Source organism: Chanos chanos, chromosome 8 (assembly GCF_902362185.1).
Source record: "Chanos chanos chromosome 8, fChaCha1.1, whole genome shotgun sequence".
In the NCBI taxonomy this organism is placed as follows: Eukaryota; Metazoa; Chordata; class Actinopteri; order Gonorynchiformes; family Chanidae; genus Chanos; species Chanos chanos.
Window position 1 is genome coordinate 23,464,201 of NC_044502.1, and position 10,069 is coordinate 23,474,269.

The window sequence follows — 10,069 nt, forward strand, 5'->3', positions numbered from 1 at the left end:
CTATGGCACAGCATATGACCCTGTCTCACAGAGCAAAACGAGAAAATAAAGTAAAAGATTTGTAATTGCTGTAATGATAAGAATTTAAAGTGAAGGATCTGTGATTGCTGTAATGTGTGATTATGATTGCTGAAAGGACAAGTATATAAAAGTGAGACTTCCAAAAGTCATTAGAGAATGTGATTATGATTGCTCTAAGGATAATTAAATGTGTGATTTCCAAAATTATATGTATCCAGTAAGGTAAGTCTAGTGTACCTTCATTTTTCTGCACTTCAAGTTGTTTGGGCTTGTCGATATATCTGTGAAGACCACAGAACCATTGTCACCGTCACCTCCCTCAAAAGACTTGGGTGGCATTTATCAAGCTGATCCAGTTTGTTCTAAAGACTGTGAACAAGGCATGGGTCTACGATCCAGTGACAGTTCTCTGGGCTATCAACAGACCAGTCATTAAAGTACCAAATGTACAGACAGTGCTTCAGACAAAAAAAGTGATCTCTCAAACTCTTGACTGTTTTCACAGGTACTGAGCTGTAGGAATCGCTTGCTGATGCAGGTGAGACAGTCTGTGTTCAGTAGATGTTAAGTGTGTTTATGGAGAAGGGTTGACTGTGAGCTGTAGTCCTGTACGGCTTTATATCAATGCATTTTTGTTTACTGAGGAGAAAACTGAAGGAGCACGGGTACATTTACAGTCATTTGAACAACATTTGTATTAATCTTAATTTGAACAACAGACCATTATGCTCATCTCAGAGTGATGAAATGTACAGAGAGATTCTGTTGGAGGATATGCCTTAGACAGTAGGACATTTTGCTCTCTGTGTTTCCATTTTGGTTCTCAACCCTGTCGTTCTTCATTACGAGTCTCCCACTGCAGAACTCCCTGTGGATGTGTCATTCACAGCTGAAGTCTTTGATGTATTAAGGGGAGGTGGTGACCTGTTGTGAAACAAAAATTGTGACTGACCAAACATTTGTTGAGTTCATTTCAATCTGACTGTGTAGATAAACACATTAAGGTCCCTGTAAACAAAACAATACCCTCAAATATCAGAGGGGAATACAGTCTTATGAAGTCGAAAGAACCAATGAAAATTAACTGTAATTTGCATAAATCTGTACAATACTATATAACAAAGAGCTATACACAAAATTATTTTGCCTTCCCGTTAGGTTATTTCATAATCCCTGTTTATAAATTTTAATGTAATCAAACTGTAAATGTGGTTTGAGAGTGCACTTTTTTTGGTTTACCGTTGTACACAGTCTTAGCTTTGGTTCTGCTAGACGTAATGTCGTTTCCCGGGAGTTCTCCTCTGTACTGTCAGTCATTGGCCATTTTTCAATTGCTGTTGCATTTGTGGACATATTGAACTTGACTGATGGTTTAGTTTCTCATGTAGTCTCCAACAGATTTATTCTGCTTTGCTAACTTAGGCTGCCTAGTCTGAATTGGACAGTAGAAGCAATCCAGAAACAGCTGCTTGTAGTCAGATTGCTGTGAACATGGGGAGTTCAGGTTGGCTGATGGTGACAACATGAGAGAGTATGGTTGGGATGGCATACTAGGGAATGAACCTAGCTGAGCAGTATTGGTTATGATAATGATTTTGGTCAAGTCCGTCCTAACTAGACATGTTCACACTGAATTTGGTCTGATTGGGCAGTATCATGCCAGAAGGACTGGTTGGTCTCAATGTTTTGGTTCTGTATGCTGCTAACATGGAAACCACGGATGTTAGGGATTCCTTTGGGTTGTGACATATTAGTCTCCAAACCAAAACACAAATACCACAAATCCATAAATTAAAACAATATATACACACATAAGCAGACACACATCCACAGACACATATTGAACTTAATGGCAGAATGCGGGCATAGTAAACATTCAACAGTACTCACCCTATTAAGGGACTGTACCTCTCCACAATAATAAGTCTGTTAGAGCTATCTCAGACATACCAGGACGCCTCACACACAACAAACACTCCAGGGGGTATTCCAGAAGGCAGGTTTAACAAACTCTTGAGTTTAATCCTGAACTCTGAGATGGGAAACTCTGAGTATGTTAATTCTGAGTTAAGCATGTGCATGACAATTATAAAAAGCCATCATCAATGGAGCTCTGATACTACGATTCACCATGGCAACCGGCAAAAACAAAAGTCATTGTAGTGCACCCCGCTGCAGTTAGAAATTCTGATACGTGTTTATGGCGAGTATGAGCACAGTTTCAAAAAAAAAGGGGGGGGGGCAACACAACTGCAACGGCAAAGGCGAGACAATTGGCGTGGGAGAGAATTGCTGCCCGAGTTAATGCGCAAGTTTGAATGCAGAAGTCTATTCATTTAACATGTAAGCACACTTTCTTTTAATATTACAGGTGGAAGTGGTGGAATGTAATTGAATAAAATTCTATTTTCTTTTAGGAGCAATCCCATGGGCACAAAGCACACTTGGCAGCCGCTGAAAATGAAATATTAAAGCATAGTTCAAACAGGTAAGGCACATTTTTCTTAGGCCTATAGGCTCATGATTGTACCTCATTTTGGTTTTTTATCATATTTGACATATTAAAGTAAATATCATTCAGTGGCTATTTCAACTTTGAGTAGCTTTAACCCCCAACAGAATGCTTTTTTAAGACACACAAATGTCCTCTCATCTAATATCCTCCTTAGCAGATTAACATTTGAGTTGTAAGTACTCAAAACTCCAGAGATTTTGCCAAATATAGTAGTTTAAAGTATACTGAAACAGAATGCTCTTCTTCATCACAGGATGATGATGAGGACACGTTGTCTGCTGCCACAGAGAGGGATTCAGAGAGGCCTACAGTGGTTTACATTAATGTTACGTATGGTAGCTACTGATATTTCTCTCCCTAATAAAATGTTTTTACATTCTTGTGTGAAATTTTGAGTTTAAAATGCACACTGAAGGGATGACACATTCTTATCCTTTTTAACCGAGCATGACTGGGCATTACCAGGAGAGTCCATCAATCTCCACAGCACAGATTGACACAGTGAGATGTTCAGTAAATGCCAGGTTAATTCTGCATGTAGAACTGTAGAATTTAATGTCATCCTTATTTTTTCTCAGTTACCGATTAAGGAGTTGTATAAAATGCATCTCCTGAAGAAAATGGCTAAAACTGACTGAGAAATGGTGCCCTTGCAACGGCAGATTAAAAGGGCCTATCTTGAAATTGAATTACTGGAACACCAGTTAGAGGTGGGTGCATGGTCACAGGTGAATTGTTAATTGTTGGAAAATCTAAATATAGTCATTGTTGCATTTGCATTTGTAGGAAATAAAAAAAGACCAAATAAAATGTGACTGAATTTTCTTTATTTGACTGCTGGGGGTGGTGGTATCTTAATCCGTGAAATGTTTTTGGCAAATTATGTCTCGGACAGGACATCCGTAGGGTGGATGGGACTGTCCTCCTCAGAATCGTTCATTTGTGTGGCAGGGTGCTGCTCTCCTCTAATTGTGGCAATATTATGGAGAACAACACATGGCAAAATAATGTCACATGCCTTCTCTGGGGTTACTCTGACTTTTCGCAGACACTGGAGCCAGGCTTTGTCATCTCAACCCAGGCTCTAGTCCTGCAGTGAGCCACACTGAAACGTTGTTGGGGGCCCAGGTCAGGGCTCAACAGAGAGGGCTGGCATGGGTACTCTCTGTCACCAAGCAGGTGGCCATCAAACTCTCCTGTAATTATACAGTGGATACATTTTGAGGGTGTTAAAAGAGGGAGACAAGGGAATGATATTTGTGCAAAGCTTTACTTACCATGTGCAAATCTGTTGCTCAGGGTATACTAATGATACATTCATGAATCATGCACAGAGCCAAGCCACTTGGCTTCAACATTTGTGATCAAGTGTGCTGCATCACATATGATCTTGACAGTGCAGAGAATGAGAAATATTGGTTGCAGTATATTGTGATGTATGGTCTTTGTTATTGTAAGACAATAGTCAGTGTACTTGCACATTAATGCTGTGGAAAGACTTCCTATTCACATATTCTACTTCATTAACTGAGGGAGCAGTGATAGGGATCTGCGTGCCATCGATGCAGCCCATGACACTGGGAAACCCTGCAACATAAAAACTACTGATCCCAGTCTGAGGTCGCAGCACAATGTCATGAACACGATATAATTTAAAATATCATCATTAACTTCAAATGAATGATTCTACATAAGTCACCTGCAATCCTGTGTAATTCCTCTTTGATGGTCCTTAGAGATCTGTGCCCAGGAGACACGACTAAAATGTGCAGTAGCCGTTTAAGTGCAAGGGACACTTTCTTACGTCTCTACAAACAGTTGCTTTCCCGATATATTCGGTGTCGCCAGTGTTATAAAGGAATCTCCCGTTGGCAAAAAAAAAATGAAGAGCAACGCAAAGAATTTGCTCTGATCTGAGAGCAAGAAGTTCACGGTGTCTAATATTAGAGATGTAGGCTGGAGTTGTTCTGATAAATGATAGACTGTGATGAAAAACGGTAACGCTCAGTTAGGTAGTCATCAGTGAATGATAGATGTATTATCTCCCGACGTAAGGCTATGCGAATTAATTTGGCTTCAACGCCGATCAGGTTAGCGATGAAAGGACACGCCATGTTTGATGGAATTTCCCTGCGCCACGTCCCATATTTCGACAGTTCGTCAACCTTCATCCCAATCACGAAATTAACACAACACCACAATTAACCGAAATGACAAAATACGATGCATGCTTCTCTTAAAAGGCCACTCGTAGCTCGTTTCTGAGTAAGCATGCGAAATGCCTTCCGACACAGGCGAGTTCGCAACACCACGACTCGAAGCTGAGTTTGCCTACGACTCGTCCAAAACTTTTATATAGGGACAGCTCGTCCGCCATTATCCCTGACTTAATCACCAAATGAATCCAACACCACAATTAAAAGAGTTAGTTTTCACTAAGCATCCAAAATGCCTCCTGACATGGATAAATTTGCAACATGGTTAACGTGCTTAAAATACAAACATGTCCGCTGCTCTTGTCAGAATGTCTCAAGGAGTACATCATGAAGTAGCATCTCAATACAACCGCCACACTACAACTCATAATTTGATTGGTTAAACATCCTGTCACTCATCAGACTGGTGAAACTGGTCAAAATTCTGTTCAGAGGTGCCCAAATTCATCCTATCCCCATGGCTACACTGTTCAACGTATCAAAAATCCCTTTACAGTATAAAAATCAGGATACCCGTTACTTCATGTACACCAAATCTGAAATGAATCCCATAAACCGTCTAGGAGCACTATAGCCGAGATGGGTGAAAAAGCCACTCTTTCTATTGCCAGATGGTGGAACTAGACCAGGGTGTCACTCTGGGCATGTGGATATCTTCATAACCATCATAACCAATAACCTGTGAAGTTTTAGCCACATCATTTATGACACATTGCTCTCCTGCATGGCAAGACATAAATTCACCATTTCACCATTTCAACACCTTGTAAGATATCAAAAATCCGTCAGCAATTTAAAATCTGCAACATCTTGACATCATACATAGCAGATTTGACATGAATGCAATGAACCGTCTAGGAGGAGTATGTCAAAATGTAATGTGTGTCAAAAAGCACAAAATACAAAATAACTCACTTCCTTTTGGGAATGGCTAATAAAATTGTATTGCAAATGTGTTCGTCTTGGGGAAACCCACATGCCTACAAAATTTGGTGCATGTAGGTGAAACTACATGCCAGGCACAAGACTCAATGCCATATGGAGGCGCTATGGAGTACCCGGGCCACACCTGGGGCCAAGCCTTCGTCTCTGAGTAACTGTCACAAGCACTGATGTGTGTACCGAATTTCATGAGTTTTCTTCCATGGGAACAACTTCAAAAATGGCCTAGTCTTGAGGAAAAGGTATAATAATAAATATAGCCACGAGCGTTTCGCTTGTTACAGCACCACAATGTGGTCAATCGGGGTAAGTTTGTTGCCTGAGTAGTGGTTGACCAAAGGAACCTAAGTGCCAAGTTTGGTAGCTCTAAACCTTACAGTTTTTGCTGTGCAAACATTTTTGGGGCAGAAAAATAATAATAAATATAGCTGCAAGCAGCAATGCCAGGGCCAAGCAGCTCATAGGTACGACGTAGACTAGCAATCAGAAAGCAGTGACTTGGGCCCGGTCCAGAAGCTCCCCCCGTTAGGGTGTTGGAGAAATGGAAGAAGGCCTCTGAATGTTGAAGCCAACGGAAGAGGGCCTCGGTATACCAAAAAAGGGAAAATGCAAGTTCAGCAAAACATGAAGGTGATATGAAAAGGGTGAAATCTAGGTTATAGTGACAGAGAAGCATAAGTAATGGCCGGGGCGTAGTTGCTTCAGTGTCCGCCTTGCATGGACTAACCCATCGCTTGATAGCTAACACCTGCGTTAAGGGTAAAGTATCTGAGGTGAGATTGGGGACATGGTTGAGCATCTGAGGCAGAGTGAGGACATGGCTGAATCATCATTTTTTGCTTAACCAAAAAAGGAAACTTCGGAAACAGTGATGTATGGAATAATGAATTCTGGGAAAATCTGGGGAAAATTCTGGAAACGAATGGGTTGGACCATGCAAAAACGGATGATGTAAGGGGTGTTACCATACAACCGTGTTATGCGCTTATTGGATACATAGGTTTAGCATACTGTTAAAATTTTAGATATAAGTGGATGTTTGCTGTATTAGATTCCGTCACTCCCGGGGACCTGACTCAGTTAGTTGTATTTTGCTCACTACTGAATGCAATAAACTTACACTGCATTGGACTCCTGAAAACTTTGACTGCTTTTTGAAACTTAGAATTCATTTTAAAAAAACCTTAGTATAAGAAGTACAGCATTTAGTGTGGAGAAGGGACTTGGTCGCATCTGGCCCTGACCTGGGAGTCTCTCCCACAAGGGTGCCTGGAAGTCGGGGAAGACCACTGGCTTCCCTGGGGCCTGGAGGTTAGTTCCAGGGACTGAGGCCCAGGGGGAAGCAGGGACCCGAGCCGGGTCCGGAAGCTCCCCCCATTAGGGTTCCTGGAAGTCGGGGAAGACCGCTGGCTTCCCTGGGGCCTGGAGGTTAGCTCCAGGGACTGAGTCCCACTGGGGAAAGCTTCCCTGGGGCCTGGAGCTCAGCCGGGGCCTGGAGCCACCTTCTGAAAGCAATGTCCCAGTTGGGAAGCAGGGAGCCAGGGTCGGTTGAAAAGCTCCCCCTGTCAGGGTGCTCGGAAGTCTGGGAAAACGGCTAGCTTCCCTGGGGCCTGGAGCTCAGCCGGGGCCTGGAGCTTTCCCCGGGAGCCAAGTCCCACTGGAGAAGTGGGGACCGTTGGTCCCCGAGCACCCACTCTTAAGCATGGGCACGCTGCCTCCAGCATACGCCCACGCAAAGAAGCCCAACCCCCTGGTAACCCAAACTGGAATTTGGCTTGATTTGCTTGATTTGGTCTACCAGGCGGTCAGGCCTCTGGAAGTCGCACTAGGTGTGGAGACGATGGTTCCTGGGCTTCAGAGTGTGTGCCCGGGGCCCAGGGGAGAGCCGGGCTCTGGGCTGGAGCTCCAGGGAGCGAGGCAGAGGCCCAAGTTTCCCCTCACTTGGGTCAAGGTCAGTGGGCATGGATGTCCTGGAGTAATGAGTACTTCAACACCTTTTGATGTGTTTTTCTGGTATAGTGCCCCCACATGGCCAAATGTTATGAAATTTGGTGGTTCCACATCACTTCTCCTCCCAATGATGTGTACCAAGTTTGGCATCAATCCAACCAATCATTGCTGAGATATACTCACTTCCTCTTTTAGAGGCTTCGCCATTGAAATTCATTGGACAACAGCGGCCATATCCTTTGGCCTAGCAAAGATTCTTTTGATCACTTTTGGTAAGACCATTTTGTGCATGATACATACCAAATTTGGTGGTGATAGGACCAACCGTCTCGGACTAGGTCACAAGATTCTACTCATCAGGATGCAAAGATTCAGGGACAGTAAAGCTTCCTGGGCTAGGTCAAAAGGTTAGGAAGTTATGAGCAAAAATGTCCTCTAGGGTTTGGCCTGTTGGTGGTGCTACAGACAATCATGGAACGACACCAAATTTGGTGCCTGGATACCTTGTAGTCTCCTCTATGAGGGTGCCAAATTTCATCATGATCCATGAAGGGCTTCTATGATCTGACAATTGCTAATTCCAAGATGGCCAACAAACAAAATGGCTGACGGCTTGTGGTCATAGGCTGTGTCCGAAATGGCATACTAGCGTACTGCATACTACATACTAGCCTAGTATACACTGCGTACTGCACACTACTCCACACGCTAGTATGCAGTATGGTACAATTACGAGACGTTTCGTGTAGTGCACTACACTACATTGCCATTGTCGCCGTCCGCCATGTTTTTTGAAAATTTTCGGAAAGTTAGAGGTTACCGCGTTGCATCATGGGATGCAGTAGTCAGCGAAGTGAGCTCAGGATGTATACTAGAAATTTTCGCCAGAGTAGCACATCATCCGGGTAACTGTAGTGTACTGCAAAATTTTTATTTTTCACGTACTGCATACTACTTACTACTTTTACGTCATAATTAGTATGCGAGTAGTATGTAGTATGCCATTTCGGACACAGCCATAATCTTCCAGTTAGGGCTTGATACTGTGATGATGCACAAGAAGTTTGGCTGAAATATCTGCTTTTCTCTTGGAGTTATGGGTATTTGAATACATTTTTTGATGTTTTCCTAGTATAGCGCCATCATGTGGCCAAATGTTATGAAACTTAGTGGGGCCCCAGTATTCTTCATGTCAATGAATTGTACCAAGTTTGAGATCAATCCATGCAAGCATTGCTCACTTCCTGTTTTGGAGCCTTCGCCATCGAAATTCATTGGACAACAGCAGCAATACCGTTTGATCTAGCAAAAAATTGTTTGAGGATTATTGGCCAGAGTGTGCTCGAGATGATATGTACCAAATTTGGTGGTGATAGGATCAACGGTCTAGGACTAGTTCGCAAAAGTAGGTTTTTCGAAAAATTCAAGATGGCGGAAAATCTGATTAGGTGGAAATTGACGACAGTGGGTGCGTTCGACTCGGCATGACCCAAGGATTCAGGGAAGATCACAACTCTAGGACAAAGGGTTCAAAAGTTATGGTCAAAAATGGACCTTGAAATTTGGCCTGTTGGTGGCGCTAGAGGGATGCATGGATTGACCCCAAATTTGGTGCCTGGATACCTTGGACTGCCCTCTATCAATGTGCCAAATTTCACAAAAATCCACCAAGGGGTTCTAGGGGCTGCCATAGACTCCCATGGCGGAAAGTACAATAATAATAATAATAGTGAAAAACCAGAACAAAAACAATAGGTGCCTGCAGCTTTGCTGCTTGGCCCCTAATAATAATAATAATAAAAATCCGAACAAACACAATAGGGTTCCTGCAGCTTCGCTTCTTGGACTCCTAATTACTTGCTGTAAACGATAAACCAAAGTAACAAAAATTACTTGTAAACGATAAACTGAAGTAACAAAAATTGCTTGCTGTAACTGATAAATGTCAGTCACGTTTATCAAATCAGTTGACAATTTATCACTCTATTTTTCAGTTATATCGCGATATTTTGGCATGATATTACATCGATACAGCGGTGCCAAATATCGATATTTATTTACTTAATATTATTTTATATATTTTTAAAAATGTATTTTAATATACTTTTATTTTGGTACACGTCTACTCTGATAACATTGCTTATGAAATCCACAAGATCCATGTTCTTCTCTTGCGTCACAGCTAAAATTGGAAAGGAAAGGAAGTTAGAGTCGCCAAGATGGCTGCAGAGACTGCTATAGGCCTACGTAATGTGCCGTCTGTTTTCAAGTCAAGAGTGTTGCTTTGTTTCGGCTTCCAGAATGCAGCGAAATGAATTTCACTTCACATGCAATATGCTGTTTGCAAACAGTGGATAATTTTGTGCACAGAATTAAATGGGAAGATTCAAGTGAGATGAATTGAGTCGTGTGTTATTTTCCTTAT